The sequence below is a fragment of the Danio rerio genome, chromosome 20 (genome assembly GCF_049306965.1).
Source record: "Danio rerio strain Tuebingen ecotype United States chromosome 20, GRCz12tu, whole genome shotgun sequence".
Lineage (NCBI taxonomy): Eukaryota > Metazoa > Chordata > Actinopteri > Cypriniformes > Danionidae > Danio > Danio rerio.
Genome location: NC_133195.1, coordinates 51,771,228 through 51,787,347, shown reverse-complemented (window position 1 = coordinate 51,787,347; position 16,120 = coordinate 51,771,228). Strand labels below are relative to the sequence as shown.

Here is a 16,120-nt window from a genome sequence, read left to right as displayed (position 1 = left end):
AAATAAACATTTTATTGTTTACAGTGCATGCATTATAGCTTACAAACAATAGCCTATTTGACATTATTAACCTCACTTTAATCTTCAAATGATTACTATTTTCAATAGTACTTAAACACTTTTACAGATTTTTTGTTTCCCTATTTTTACAGGAATAATCTGTAAATAATAATGTAAAATTGCATGTTACTCTATGAAAATACAGAAAATTCCTTTAAAAAAACAGAAAAATAATGTAATAACTGTAAATTTAATGTTAATTGCAGAAAATATCTGTATAATGAAAAAAACTGGAAAATTCTTTTAAAAATACAGACAATTATCTGCAAAATATAGCTTTTAATTTTTACAGTGAACAAAAACTGTCTTTCATTTATTTTGGGATTGTAATTATGTTAAAACTTATTGTATTGTTTAATTATGATTTAATGCATCAACATGTATCTGTTCCTTTTAAAGATATTGATTTTGTTTAGGAATCTGCCTCTTCTAAAAGAAATGCTTGTTTTGTTATAAATTTAATTTATTTTCTTTGTAAATTCCATGCAAATTTATTAATACCAAACCATATATTTTTTCTTTTTTTTTGCAAGGATTTAGTCATTATTGTAAAACAATTTCATTATCTAAAAAATAAGAACGCAAACAGAAGTATTTGATTTTGTCATTACTTTTACTTTTATTTACATTAATTTATATACTGTAGGCTAAATGATTCTTAAATGTCTTGTCCTCATGTTTATATCATGTTCTTTATTTTTTCCAATTTTTTTATTTTTCAGTATTTTTTCCTTTCTCTCTCTTGTATCTTTTTTTATTGACAATGTAAGTCACATTCTGCATGCAAATATTGTAACAAATATGTCAAGTGTTTTTCAGCAAATATAAAATAAACAAACAAAAACATTGTGACACTACACTTTAATGGTAAAATATAATCATTTAAATAATGGCTGTAATTAGTTTTCAGTATTTATTCAAACATTAAATAACAAATACAACGCTGTGAGGTTGAATAAAACTATAACAAAAGCATGTACTGAATCAAAGACTTTAAATTAAATGGACTTTAGTTAAATGTTTAGATAAATGCTGCTATTTTTATCTTTGCATTTTTATTTTACATTTTTTTGTTGTTGTTGTTGTAATATATGCTATGAGGAAATTCCCTCGTTTTTGACCCTCAGAAAGTGAATGGCACCAGCGTAATGGTTCGGAAATTGTTTTTTATGGTTTTTATTCTGTTTAATTATCTTGCAAAAGCCAAACGGGCTGTACATTTTGTGCTCCCAGTTGACTGAAGAACAGGAATCCTCTGCTTTCAATGGCAGACCACCCTATATGACCTCTTTGTATCCCATGATGCAATGCTTCAAATGTTAACAGTTTCCTCACTCTGCTGCGGGCAATGCAAGAAACAGATGCGGAGCAGTTTCTCTCCACAATGAGCCGCTGTAATATGCACTGCAGAATCCTGAAAAAATGCAAAAATATAAATCCTGTTAAATGCATTGTGCATGTGCACTCCAATGGTAATACTTATTATGCAAATTTATAGTGAGTTTTTACATGCTTTCTTGGACACGGTTCTGGGAAATTAAATTAATAAATAAATATGTGTCTTTACTCAAAATTTAACGTTATTTTTCATTTTTTGAAGATACATCCTGAATGTGTAGAGCCTAAAAATACTTATAATATATGTAATGTTGTAAAATTAGTAATTTTTAATTTTTTTAAAATATGTTTTAATTTTATTTAAATCTGTCCATGTTGTAAAGGCTTTTATGTAATTTGGAAAATATTCAACTCATTCCAACATAGAAATTCGACTCATTTCATCAATAGTGATAATGAAAAAATAAAACAAAGCCAAACTAACAATCATTCATTTATTCATTTTCTTTTCGGTTTAGCCTCTTTATTAACCAGGGGTCACCACAGAGGAATGAACCGCCAACTTATCCAGCATATGTTTTACGCAGCGGATGCCCTTCCAGCTGCAACCCATCCCTGGGAAACACCCATACACACTCATCCACACACATACACTGCGGTCAATTTTAGCATACCCAATTCACCTGTCTTTGGACTTGTGGAGGAACCCGGAGCACCCAGAGGAAACCCATGCAACACAGAGAGAACATGCAAACTCCACACAGACATGCCAACTGACCCAGCTGGGGCTCGAACCAGTGACCTTCTTGCTGTGAGGCGATCATGCTACTCACTGCACCACTGCCAAACAAACAATGAAATAAAAATAATTTATAATAGGAAATAGTTCAAAAAGTCAGCAAAAAATTAAAATAAAATAAAACATAGGGATATCTGGATAGGGATAGCCAGAATAGGCTATTACTGTGAAGGCGAAAAATAATACATATACAAATAATACATACAGTATCATACACATTTCTTATTTATCTTCTAGGTTCTAGGCTATTTTAATACTAATTTACTAATAACAATATATAGCCTATGTGTGTGTGTTAGTACACAAACTATATATACACTCACCGGCCACTTTATTAAGTACACCTTACTAGTACTGGGTTGGTCCTATTTTTGCCTTCAGAACTGCCTTAATCCTTCATGACCTAGATTCAACAGGATACTGGAAATATTCCTTGGAGGAATTTAGAGATTTTGCTCCATATTGACGTAATAGCATCACACAGTTGATACAGATTTGCCGCTCTTCCATGATGGGAATCTCCTGTTCCACCACATACCAAAGGTGCTCTATTGGATTGAGTTCTGGTGAATGTGGAGGCCATTTGAGTACAGTGAACTCATTGTCATGTTCAAGAAACCAGTCTGAGATGATTCACTCTTTATGACATGGTGTGTTATCTTGCTGGAAGTAGTCATGAGAAGATGGGTACACTGTGGTCATAAAGGGATGATCATGGCCAGCAACAATACTCGGGTAGGCTGTGGCGTTGACACGATGCTCAGTTGGTACTAATGGGCCCAAAGTGTGCCAAGAAAATATCCCCCACACCCTTACACCACCACCAGCAGCCTGAACCATTGATACAAGGCAGTATGGATCCATGCTTTCATGTTGTTGATGCCAAATTCTGACCCGACCATCCGAATGTCGCAGCAGAAATCGAGGCTTATCAGACCAGGCAACTTTTGTCCAATCTTCTTCTGTCTAATTTTGGTGAGCCTGTGTGAACTGTAGCCTCAGTTTCCTGTTCTTAGCTGACAGGTCTTCTGCTGCTGTAGCCCATACGCCTCAACATTGGACGTGTTGTGTGTTCAGAAATGCTCCTCTGCAGATCTTGGTTGTAACGAGTGCTTATTTGAGTTACTGTTGCCTTTCTATCAGCTGGAACCAGTCTGGCCATTCTCCTCTGACCTCTGGCATCAACAAGGCATTTGCTCCCACAGAACTGCCGCTCACTGGATATTTTCTCTAGTTCAGACCATTCTCTATAAACCCTAGAGAAGGTTGTGCAGGAAAATCCCAGTAGATCAGCAGTTTCTGAAATACTCTGACCAGCCCAACTGGCACCAACAACCTTGCAACGTTTAAAGTCTCTTAAATCACCTTTCTTCCCCATTCTGATGCTCGGTTTGAACTGCAGATGATCGTCTTGGCCATGTCTACATGCCTAAATGCATTTGGTTGCTGCCATGATGTGACTGGCTGATTAGAAATGTGCGTTAAAAAGCAGTTGGACAGGCGTACCTAAAAAAGTGGCCAGTGGGTGTGGGTTTACTTTGGGTTTTCACAAAAAAAAAAAAAAAAACTTTTCCTGAGAAACTGAACCCCTACAGACAGATAGAGTGTCTATAGACTACTGTTCTTTTTACCATAACAAATTAGCGTTTGTATTTCCAGTGATGCAACTGACTGTCTAGCGACTTTGGATTACATTTTCCTGAACAAAGAGAAACAAACATTCTAATCACGCCTTTGCTTGTTAGAGTGCATTAAGAGCCGCTCTGTGCTGTCAACAGTGTTTAAAGGCGCGTCTGTTTCAGAATCATCGACCATGATTGAAAGAGCAGGACGAGTGTTTTTAGCGGTCACGTGACGCCGCGCGGTGTTTCTCATCTTCCGCCCTGACTCTCGTCTGACCCCGCAAGAGTGTTTCATTTGTAACGGTGGTTGAAAACCGTCAAACTCGTTCTTCCACTGCAGTGACACGACAGTCTCTAATCTGAGGCCCTCTACACTCCGTCTGCACATCGGACAAAGGAAAGAAAGGAGCGAAAAAGAAAAGCGAGGTATTGAGATGCTTCTCATTGATGTCATTGTGTTGATTGCGGCGTGAATGCGAGTCTGCGAGTCAAAGGCATGTTTAATGAAAAGCTGCACGCACACATCAACGCGAGCGATCTTTATCTGATCCTGAGGAGAGAAAATATTCAAGTCTTAACTGTAATCCAGAAATTCCATCTAAAACTCACTGGCTGAAGGCCATATAGACCATCTCAGGCCACCAGTGTGGAAAAGTCCAATTTACTGCACCTCCCATCGTTAAAACCCCCCCAAAAATAGTCTATGTGTGCGTGTGCCGACACTGGCTCTAGTGCTTTATGAGAACACACATTTATTCATTCATTTTTTTTCCGGCTTTGTTCCTTTATTAATACGGGGTCGCCACTGCGGAATGAACCACTAAATTATCCAGCACGTTTTTACGCAGCGGATGCACTTCCCCCGCAACCTTTTTCTGGGAAATATCCACACACTCTCATTCACACACACTCATACCCTACGGACAATTTAGCCCACCAAGTTCACCTGTACCGCATGTCTTTGGACTGTGGGGGAAACCAGAGCACCCGGAGGAAACCCATGCGAACGCAAGGAGAACATGCAAACTCCACACAGAAATGCCAACTGACCCAGCCAAGGCTCGAACCAGCGACCTAGCAACCTTCTTGATGTGAGGCGACAGCACTGTGCCACTGCATCACCATGAACAGTGGTGTAGCGGATGGGCCCGCAGGGCACGCACCGCGTGATTAGGGGGCCCCACGTCGTCGCGAAAATCCGGCAACCGCAATATCTAAACTCTTGAGAACAACTGTGGTCGGAACCAAAGTTCACAGGTCTGTGTTCTCTGATCTCCTCTCAAGCGGTGGACTACTTCATTTTGATTGCTTGCCGCCGAACCGAGACAAGCCCGGTCATAGCTCATACCATAAGTTGACTTGATTTCAAATCTCCTCGACGCCCACACAGAAAAAGTCGCGCCGCGCTGTTCCCCGCCGCCGGTTCTCTTTAAAAATGAATGACTTCTGGCTACTTTGACGCTCTCGCCGCTTTCGGTTTGTGATCGCTCCTCAGTTTGTGAAGGCTTCCCTGCGTTGTCGATCCACCCCGCCTTCCTTCCTCGCTCCTCAATTTGTGATCACTTCCCCGCGAAAAGCTTTTTTTGTGATTGTGACTAATGTGACAAATGTCAATATTTTCTTTTAGAAAGAAAAATTTGTAACAATAATAATGTAAAATAGCTATAAGCTAAAACATTATATGAAAATGCTAACAATTCTAGCAGAATACAACTATTTATATGAATATTTTTTGATATTTTCTTGTCTGAAGCAAAGGATTTAAGTATTTACAAGGACACAATGGATGTCCTCATAAACCATAAACACTTAAAATCCGTTAAATCAGCTTAAATGTATAAATGAGCTGTCAAATTAAGCGCACTTATGAAAATCCTTTGCATTATATTTTATTTAGTATTTTACCTTTTTATTATTATTAATTAAAAATGTTTCTCATTTTTTATAACATTAAAAAGTTTTTTTGTTCTTGTGGTTGTGTTATGGTTGTGACTGATAAGTCAAACATCAATATTTTCTTCATTAATTTATTCATTTTCTTTTCGGCTTAGTCCCTTTATTACTCTAGAGTTGCCACAGGGGAATGAACCATCAACTTATCCAGCATATTTTACACAGCAGATGCCCTTCCAGCTGCAACCCATCTTTGGGAAACATCCATACACACTCATTTACACTTGTACACTACTGACAATTTAGCCTACCCAATTCACCTGTACCGCATGTCTTTGGACTTGTGGGGAAACCGGAGCATCCACACAGAGGAAACCCACATGAACGCAGGGCGAACATGCATACTCCATACAGAAATGCCAACTGACCCAGCCGAGGATTGAACCAGCTGCTTTCTTGCTGTGAGGCGACAGCACTACCTACTGCGCCACTGCGTCGCCGTCAATATTTTCTTTTAGAAAAAAAAATTTGTAATAATAATAATAATGTAAAATACAAATGTAATTATATATATGAAAATAATAACAATTCTTGCAGAATACAAATATCCATATGAATATTCTGACAGTTAAATGTCTGTTGATTGAGCAGTATCAATAGTTATTAAGCAGACAGTGCCTACTAATACTCAAATGGACCATCAAAATGAAGTGTTACAGTATTTCACATTTTACATTATTATTATTATTATTAATATTATTAATTAATATTATTAGAAAAGTTCCAAACCCACTCGCAAAAAATACATACTCAGGCCCCGTTTACACTAATACGTCTTAATGTTAAAATGGCATTTTAGAACGAAAATGATCCACATCGTGTTTTACTGAGCATTTCTGAACAGCCCTCCAGACACAGCCACACACTGTCATGCGCTTCTCTGAGCTCCAGAGAGCAGTGTAGGTCGGACAGATTATCAAGGGTGTACTGCTGGATCGCGTCTCAATATAGTTGTTAAACATGATATTTAGACATCCCAAGTCTCCTGGAAGTTCTTGAGTCTCTGTGCATTTGCGGGACTCATAATGCCCGCATACGAGTGATAATCAACCAGAAATCGCGCGTCTCCCTCCCGGTCCTCAAATAAGTCATGCACCCTTCTCACCCCCGGATCCCTCCTCGCTTTTCAGACACGTCACGTGCACTCTGTTAATCACATGATGACGATGCCATCGTCCATCACAATGTTTCACATTAGACATTGTACGATGCCAATTTGGTCGACATCGCCCAACCCTATGACTGATGTGGCAAAACTTCAATATTTTCTTTTAGAAGAAAAATTAGTACATGTGTATAGTGTAGACATGTAGCCTATATCTACAGATATAGCTATAGCATGACCTATAGACCTCGGTATTACGATGTTGGGGTGGCTTATGAGGACATGCATTGTGTTCTTGTAATTCAAACACTTAAATCATACTTAACAGGGGTCTAAAATGTAAATATGCCAAGGTTTCCTGTGAGGGTTGGGTTTATGGGTGTGGGTAGCATGTTTTACAGTATACATTAGGCTTATGGACAGTGAGTCCTCATAAACCAACAAAACAAACATGCGTGTGCTGTGTCAAAAGTTTTGTGGAATTTAATGCAGATAACAAAATCAAAACAACATAAAACATGACTATATATATATATATATATATATATATATATATATATATATATATATATATATATATATATATATATATATATATTTACAACACACACATACAGTTGAAGTCAGAGTTATTAGGCCCCTTGAATTATTAGTTCGCTTGTTTATTTTTTCTCAATTTGTGTTTAACGAAGAGCAGATTTTTTCAGCACATTTCTAGACATAATAGTTTTAATAACTCATTTCTAATAACTGATTTATTTTATCTTTGTCATGATGACAGTAAATAATATTTAACTAGATATTTTTCAAGACACTTCTCTACAGCTTAAAGTGACATTTAAAGGCTTAATTAAGTTAATTAGTTAACTAGGCAGATTAGGGCAATTAGGCAAGTTTTTGTATAACGATGGTTTGTTCTGTAGACTATAGAGGAAAAAATTAGCTTAAAGGGGCTAATAATTTTGTCCCAAAAATGGTGTTTAAAAAATTAAAAACTGCTTTTATTCTAGCTGAAATAAAACAAATCAGACTTTATCCTGAAGAAAAAAATATTATCAGACATACTGTGAAAATTTCCTTGCTCTGTTAAACATCATTTGGAAAATATTTAAAAAAAGAAGAAAAAAATTCAAAGGGGGCTAATAATTCTAAATAAATAATAATATATATGAGCAATATCACACGAGTAGCAGTGCGATATGGCTGTATATCGGCACTGGTGGGAGCCTTGCATTAGTGCCCCAACCAGTGCGATATACAGCCATATCGCACTGCTACAAGTGTGACATTGCGTTTATACAACAGTTTGATGGCATAATTGTGTATATAAAAAAAAAATCAAACATGGAGAGTCTCAGGCTGTACTCACACTAGGTACAGTTTCCTCGAACCGGACCAAAGCACGCTTGTCCCCCCTCCCGTCTCCCCCGACGGCCCGCACTCACACCACAATCGGGCCTCGGCACACTTACGTCATCGATGCTGTGCTGTTCAGTGAGAAGCGCTGTCCCTCAGCAGCACAGTGGAGATTTCTCTAGTTATATCGTTTCAGTCGGTTTGATATGCAGTGACATGCAGTCAGATATTTCGCCGAACAGATCCGCCACTTTTGCCGCTCATAATCACAAAGCTCTTGTGCTGCAGGAATGAGGAAGTCTGCTGAAGGTGTGCAGCTGTCGTGCAGTGAGAGGTTTGCGTCTTTAATAAACTACAGCAGTTTGCGTTCACTGAACAGTAAGAATGATTAATAAATCCATATGAAACAGTCCCTTAAAAGTCACGTCTCGCTTTCAGTTTCAGGCTTGTTTTGCACTCACGCTACAAACGTACCACGCCGAAGCCCAAGTGAACCGCGCTCAGGTACACCTCTTCCAACCGGGCCAGGTCCGGCCAAGTGAACCGTACTTGAGCCTGATTCAGCGCACTCACACTTCTCAAACGATCCGGGAAACGGGCCTGGGCACGGTACGGATGGCATAGTGTGAGTAGGCCCTCAAAAACCCTTTTGTATGAGGAACTACTTTCTTCCGTGTTGGATTCAAATCATAAGCCGACAGTTAAACAGTTGAGCGTGCATCTTTTAAACTTTAGGTCTGTAGTGTCTGCTTTTTGCTGGCTGTATGTAAATATATCACGGCTATCAGCTAATTAGATTCGAGAACCAGACAGAACTGTTGTATAAAATATATATATATATATATATATATATATATATATATATATATATATATATATATATATATATATATATATATATATATATATATATATTATATATATATATTTATTTATTTATTTATACAACAGTTCTGTCTGGTTCTCAAATCTGATTGGCTGATAGCTGTGCAATATTCTGCAATATCAGAACTCCTACAACCTCTTTACCCTTTGTGTATTACTCCGCCCACATACAGCCAGCAAAAAGCAGACACTACAGACCTAAAGTTTAAAAGATGCACGCTCAACTGTTTAACTGTCGGCTTATGATTTGAATCCAACATGGAATAAAGTAGTTCCTCATACAAAAGGGTTTTTGATTTTGTTTTTATATACACAATATGCCGTCAAACTGTTGTATAAATGCAATATCACACTTGTAGCAGTGCGATATGGCTGTATATCGGCACTGCCGCCTCGTGCCAACGCTCGCCTCCCACCAGTGCCGATATACAGCCATATCGCACTTCTACTAATGTGATATTGCTCATATATATATGTTCATTTATTATTAATCTTTTTGGCTTAGTCCCCTCATTAATCAGGGGTCGACTCAGCGGAATGAACCACTAACTTATCCAGCATATGTTTTACGCAGCAGATGCCCTTCCAGCTGCAACCTATCACTGGGAAACACTCTCACTCACACACATACACTACAGACTATTCAGCTTACCCTATTCACCTTGACAGCATGTATTTGGACTTGTGGGGGAAACCGGAGCACCCGGAGGAAACCCACACGAATACGGGGAGAACATGCAAACTCCACACAGAAATGAAAACTGACCCAGCTAAGCCTCGAACCAGCGACCTTCTTGCTGTGAGGTGACAGTTCTACCCACTGCGCCGCCAAGTTAAGCCATTTAGAAATTGCAATAAAAAAACAAGTCTAAATAGCCTTTTAAGTCTAAATACACTCAGTCCAATCGACTCACACTTCCGCAGATCATTTACTTCAGACTGAAGCATCTGTCATCATCCGCCCACTCGCATGTCACTTGAAGCTCCAATGACTTTTTCCCCATTAGACACAAAAGAGCTATTAAAATGTCATGTTTTCCATGCAGCGAAAAACGCAAGATGATCACTGACTCTGGATCAGAGGCAGTTTCGATTTTATGAGAAGAAATAAGCTCATAGGTTTAAACCGTGACCTATACTAAGTTAATTTTCTCCATTAGACACAAATGAGCTATTCTCAAAATGTCAAACTTTCCATGCCTCAAAAAATGCAAGATGATCGCTGACTCTAGATCAGTCGCAGTTTCGATTATAGGCTCATAGGTTTAATTGTGATACTAAATGAATTTTCCCCATTAGACACAAATGATTTATTATTAAAATGTCATGTTTTCATGAAAAATGCCGAATGATCACTGACTCTGGATCAGTCACAGTTTAAATTGCATGAAAAAAATAGGCTCATAGGTATACATCGTGACCTATACCAAATTAGTTTTCCCCATTAGACACAAAAGAGTTTTTATTAAAATGTCATGTTTTCCATCCAACGAAAAATGCAAGATGATCACTGACTCTGGATCAGTCGCAATTTTAATTATAGGCTCATGGGTTTAAACTGTGACCTATACTACATGAATCGTCTCTATTAGACACAAAGGTTATTATTAAAATGTAATGTTTTCCTTGCAACAACAATTACAATATGATCACTGACTCTGGATCAGCTGCAGTTTAGATTATATAAAATATAAAATACAGTAGTAGATGTATTGTTCATTGTTTGTTTATGTTTGTAAATGCATTAATTAACATTAATTAACATTAACTAATGAACCTTATTGTAAAGTGTGAACACTAAATTAGTTTTCCCTATTAGACACAATGGAGTTATGATCAAAATGTCATGTTTTCCACACCCAAAAAATACTGGGTGCCGAATCAAATTAACCTTATGAGTCATTTGAACTTATATTAAACTGACTTCATAAAATTAAGTTGAAACATGATTAACACAGTTTAATAAGTTATAATTAGCTAAAAACATATGCTGTCATGACATATTGATCATATAAGTTTTTACAGTGCATGTAACAAAAAATGCAAGATGATCACTGACTCTGAATCAGTCGCAGTTTAGATTATATGAAAAGAAATAGGCTCATAGGTTTAATTTGTGATACTAAATGAATTGTCCTCAACAGACACAAATGAGCTATTATCAAAATGTCATGTTTTCCATGCAGCGAAAAATGTGAGATTATCACTGACTCCGGATCAGTCGCAGTTTGGATTGTGTGAAAAAACAGGCTTATAGGTTTAAATCGTGTCCTATACTAAATTAATTTTCCCCATTAGACACAAAGGGGCTGTTCTCAAAATGTCATGATTTCCATGCAACGAAAAATGCGAGATTATCACTGACTCTGGATCAGTTGCAGTTTTGATGGTTTAAATTATGACGTTTATTAAATGAATTGTCTCTTTAGACACAAATGAGTTATTATCAAAATGTCATGTTTTCCATGCAACAAAAAATGCAGGATGATCACTGACTCTGGATCAGTGAGAGTTTCGATTTTGTGAAAAGAAATAGGCTTATATAGGTTTAAATCGTGACCTACACTAAATTGCTTAAGAGTTTATTTTGTTGTCTTCAGTCATGTCCTATCTTGCAGAAAAAGTGAGCCTTTACAAAAAAATAAAATAAAAGGTGCATGACGCCCTTGTGTGTGTGTGTGTGTGTGTGTGTGTGTCCTGCTTTACCTTATCAGCTTCTGCACTGATGGCAGTAACTGATAAACCCAGTGTTGTAAGTAACCAACCCGCCCCCAACCGCATGGAAATCAACCAGAAAGACCACAGCCGAACCCCACTGAAAAAAAAGCTGATTTTACCCTGCCGTGCCACACAACACGGCACCATTCCTCCATCTCCCACTTTATTACCATCTTTGGCAAACGACCGTGAGCAATTACCGAGGGCTCCTAATAGCTCAATTTCTGATGTTTAATCCCAAAGCATCAGTGCTGAGATGGCACATTTCTGGAGCGCTGGTTTAGATTTCCTCACATAGATTTAGTAGAATGCAAACGCCTGTGTTTTATGCACAATTATGATTGTATCTGTGTCTTTAACTCTCTGACTTGAGTTCAAATATGTGCTGATTAATGCTATGCTTTCGGAAAAAAAAGTGGCAAAACTTGTTTGACACCATTTATACCTTTAGTGAACACTTGGTTTCGGTGTGTGAGGCTAAATTAAACTGTACATTATTTAGCTAAATTAATTTATCTTTAAATCTACACTACCTGACAAAAGTGTTGTCATCTATCCAAGTTTTAGAAACAACAAATAATAACTTGACTTGTAGTTGATCATTTGGGGTCAGAAGTGGCTTATATGAAAGGCAAAGGCCTCTAGATTACACTTACTTTACCAAAATAAAATCTGATCATGCCTAGATTTTTAATGATTTCAGTAAGGTCTGACTTTGCTTAGACAAAAGTCTCATCACTGAACAGAAATAATGTCCAGTATAGAATATAAAGTCATGCTGCAGTGGAAACAGAATGAATATTGTGTCTGACTCCATCATGAGTTTGGAGGACTGCATCCATACATCTTTACAATCACTCAAATCACTGATTAATAAAGTCATCTGGAATGGCAAAGAAAGTCTTCCTGCAGGACTCCCAGATTCTTTGGAATCATTTTCAATGCCTCCTTCTTTATCTTACCCCGGACATGCTTAATAATGTTCATGTCTGGTGACTGGGCTGGCCAATCCTGGAGTATCTTGACCTTCTTTGCTTTCAGGAACTTTGATGTGGAGGCTGAAGAATGAGAAGGAGAGCTATCCTGCTAAAGAATTTGCCCTCTCCTGTGGTTTGTAGCCACAATATGTAGGAGATCGTGTGGAACTCTGGGATAAAAACAACACAAGCAAAAAGTACACAATGCTCAGCGAGTGACTCATGTTGTTGTGCACAGATAACCTGTAAACCTGTTCAAAAACTGATATTTTCCTGTTCCCAGTGTGGTAAGAAAGTTTAATGTTTGTTTTGGTATCACTTTTGTGAAGGTTGAATAGTCTGTTTGAGATCGCTAAGTAAAGTTAGCGCCTAAGCGCCTAATGTGATTATCTGCTGATTAATGCTAAACTACACTCCCTTTTGCTTTATATGTTTAGTGATGATTGTCTGTGGATATTTTCTGTCGTATTAGGGAGTGTTTTGTGTTTAGGTAACTATTCTAGAAGCTCATATGCTCTGAATATGGTTATGTTTAGTTATTGCATTGAAATGTTGATTACACTGGGATGTGTTAGCTTTTAAGTGAAATAGCTTTGATTAATTAGTAATACTTTATTTGTTTCTTTTCTATGTTGCAGTTTGACCACACACACAAATGCACAAAATCAAAAATAACTACGACAACTACAAATGCTTTATTACAACAACCAAATGTTGTGAGTTCTACATCTGGGAATAAAGAAAATAACAAACTCCATGTTAATGTTATCTTTATTGGTAACAAGTATGTATGACATTTTCTCTTCTTCATGCTATGATAATAAACAGGATGTATTGAATACCACAACTGCATGCTCCCACACTCAGTCACAGTCATCAAACTACACCTTTGTTTGTAGTGAATACACGCCCTCTAGTGGTAAAAATGCCATGTTGTGTATTTTACGGTTGACAATTCAAAGCAAACCAGGACTAAATGTTTGGTTTATTCTGATCTGGATCAAACCATCTACAATTGTGAGCACACCTGCACATTTGCCGGACTCTCCACAATACATTGAAGACTTCCAGAAATGTGTGGATTATGGGTAAAAGCTGCTATCTTTATCTTTACATTTCCCACATGTTCATTCGATAGTATCTGTGTGAAATCTGGTTTTAGAAGATTACCTGAGGAAAGTCTGATGACCCCAATGACCTGCTGGGTTACAAACCCAAACAATAACTTTAAACGAGAAGAAAAAAGAAACGTTAAAAACCACACAAAACCATAGATACAACTAAAAACACATCCTTTACTGGTGTCCATGCATGTCACTTTAATATACATTATGATATGGATAAGATACATTGTCTTACAAGTCAAATTGGCAAGGTTTTCTTATGTTAGCATGTAGCGTTACAAAATTACAGAGCAATAATGATTGAAAATAGTTAAATGAGTGTAGTGGCAATTTTCTTTAAGGAGGCTCTCTCAGTGGTCAAGAAGACAAATTCTTACCCAAAGTGTCTTTTAAAGTTTTATTCTTAGCAAAGATGGTCTCACACAGTAATGGGCGAGGCAGTGGCGCAGTAGGTAGTGCTGTCGCCTCACAGCAAGAAGGTCGCTGGTTCGAACCTCGGCTCAGTTGGTGTTTCTGTGTGGAGTTTGCATGTTCTCCCTGCCTCCGCATGGGTTTCCTCCGGGTGCTCTGGTTTCCCCCACAGTCCAAAGATATGTGGTACAGGTGAATTGGGTTGGCTAAATTGTCCGTAGTGTATGAGTATGTGTGTGGATGTTTCCCAGAGATGGGTTGCAGCTGGAAGGACATCCGCTGTGTAAAAACTTGCTGGATAAGTTGGTGGTTCATTCCGCTGTGGCGATCCCGGATTAATAAAGGGACTAAGCCGACAAGACAATTAATAAATGAATGTCACACATAATACATTAACAACAGTTTCTGTGTGTTCTCTTTTTATCTAGTTTGTAATACCCACAAGGTCATCAGTGACATACAGGGTGAATCACAGTTACATCAGTGCTCAAACTTCATTTTTGACTATCTACATGTCAGTCTTACCTCCATCAAACATGTAGCTTGTTAATTCACCATGCACTTATCCAGATCTTGTCTGGTGATTAAAAGAAGTTAAAGTGGTCACACTTAGTCTAACAGTACATTCATGGAAAAATAACAGAACAAACCTTTATAACTAGAACAAATGAGTATATAAAATTATTATAAGATGAATAAAATGAATTTCCACCACAATGAGTTCGTTCAATAAATGTTTAAGTGGATTCGGGTAGCGGGTAGGTGACAAGTAGGCATTAAATATGCAATTTTTTTGCTGAACACAATTTTTGAAAAAAAAAATATTTAAGTAGTTTGAAGTTTGATGTGAGTTGACCATTCTGTGTGGAGTTTGAATGTTCTCCATGCGTTCGCGTGGGTTTCCTCCGGGTGCTTCGGTTTCCCCCACACTAAAATGTCCATAGTGTGTGTGTGTATGTGTGTGTGTGGATGTTTCTCAGAGATAGGTTGCGGCTGGAAGGGCATCCGCTGCGTAAAAATTAGCTGGATAAGTTGGCGGTTCATTCCGCTGTGGTGACCCCAGATTAATAAAGGGTTCAAGTCCCGACTGGGCCAATTACTATTTCTGTGTGAGGTTTGCATGTTCCCCCCGTGTTGGCGTGGGTTTCCACTCGGTGCTCCGGTTTCCCCCCACAGCACAAAGACATGCGCAATAGGTGAATTGGATGAGCAAAATTGTCCATTGTGTATGAGTGTATAAGTGTTTTCCAGTACTGAGTTGTGGCTGGAAGGGTATCTGCTGTGTAAAACATATGCCAGAATAGTTGGTGGTTCATTCCACCATGGCGACCCCTGATGAATAAGGGACTATAAGCAGAAGGAAAATGCATAAATGAATGACTTTAATTTAAAAGACTTGTAGTTTATTGAACTATGCTTGAGACATGTTTCGAGGTTTGACTCAAAATAGAAGTTTTTATATTAAGAAGTCCATGCAAGACGAAGAAATGTTTAACCATTTACTGCATTTTAAATGATGACATTACTAATTATATTCATTTTTGTCATGTGAGACGGTGAAAATGCAGGATCGCATCAACAACCCATGCGAAGAACCGGCTTAGACATGCAAAAGAGCTTCAGTTATCATTGGTGGACAGTAACAAGTTTAACATTTAATCTAAGGTCATTGTTAACAGCGTGTACATCAAAATCAAGGGGCTCCCAGAGGAAAATGGCCCTTAAGTCTCATTGTGTTTCCTCTTTGGTGAAACCTGAAGCTTGAGCACTGA

General features: G+C 37.8%; 1 long non-coding RNA gene across 2 annotated transcripts; it reads right to left on the bottom strand.

Annotated features, from left to right (window-relative positions):
* Positions 1 to 8,940, bottom strand: LOC141379465 (uncharacterized). Of its 2 annotated transcripts, none has more exons than XR_012396143.1 (3): positions 8,350 to 8,940; positions 2,082 to 2,238; positions 1 to 1,474 (listed from the first exon to the last, which is right to left on the bottom strand). It is a non-coding gene; the product is annotated as an uncharacterized lncRNA (long non-coding RNA). The 2 variants fall into 2 exon arrangements; XR_012396144.1 differs by lacking the exon at positions 8,350 to 8,940 and adding an exon at positions 2,521 to 4,503.
* Positions 8,941 to 16,120: the final 7,180 nt, after the last annotated feature.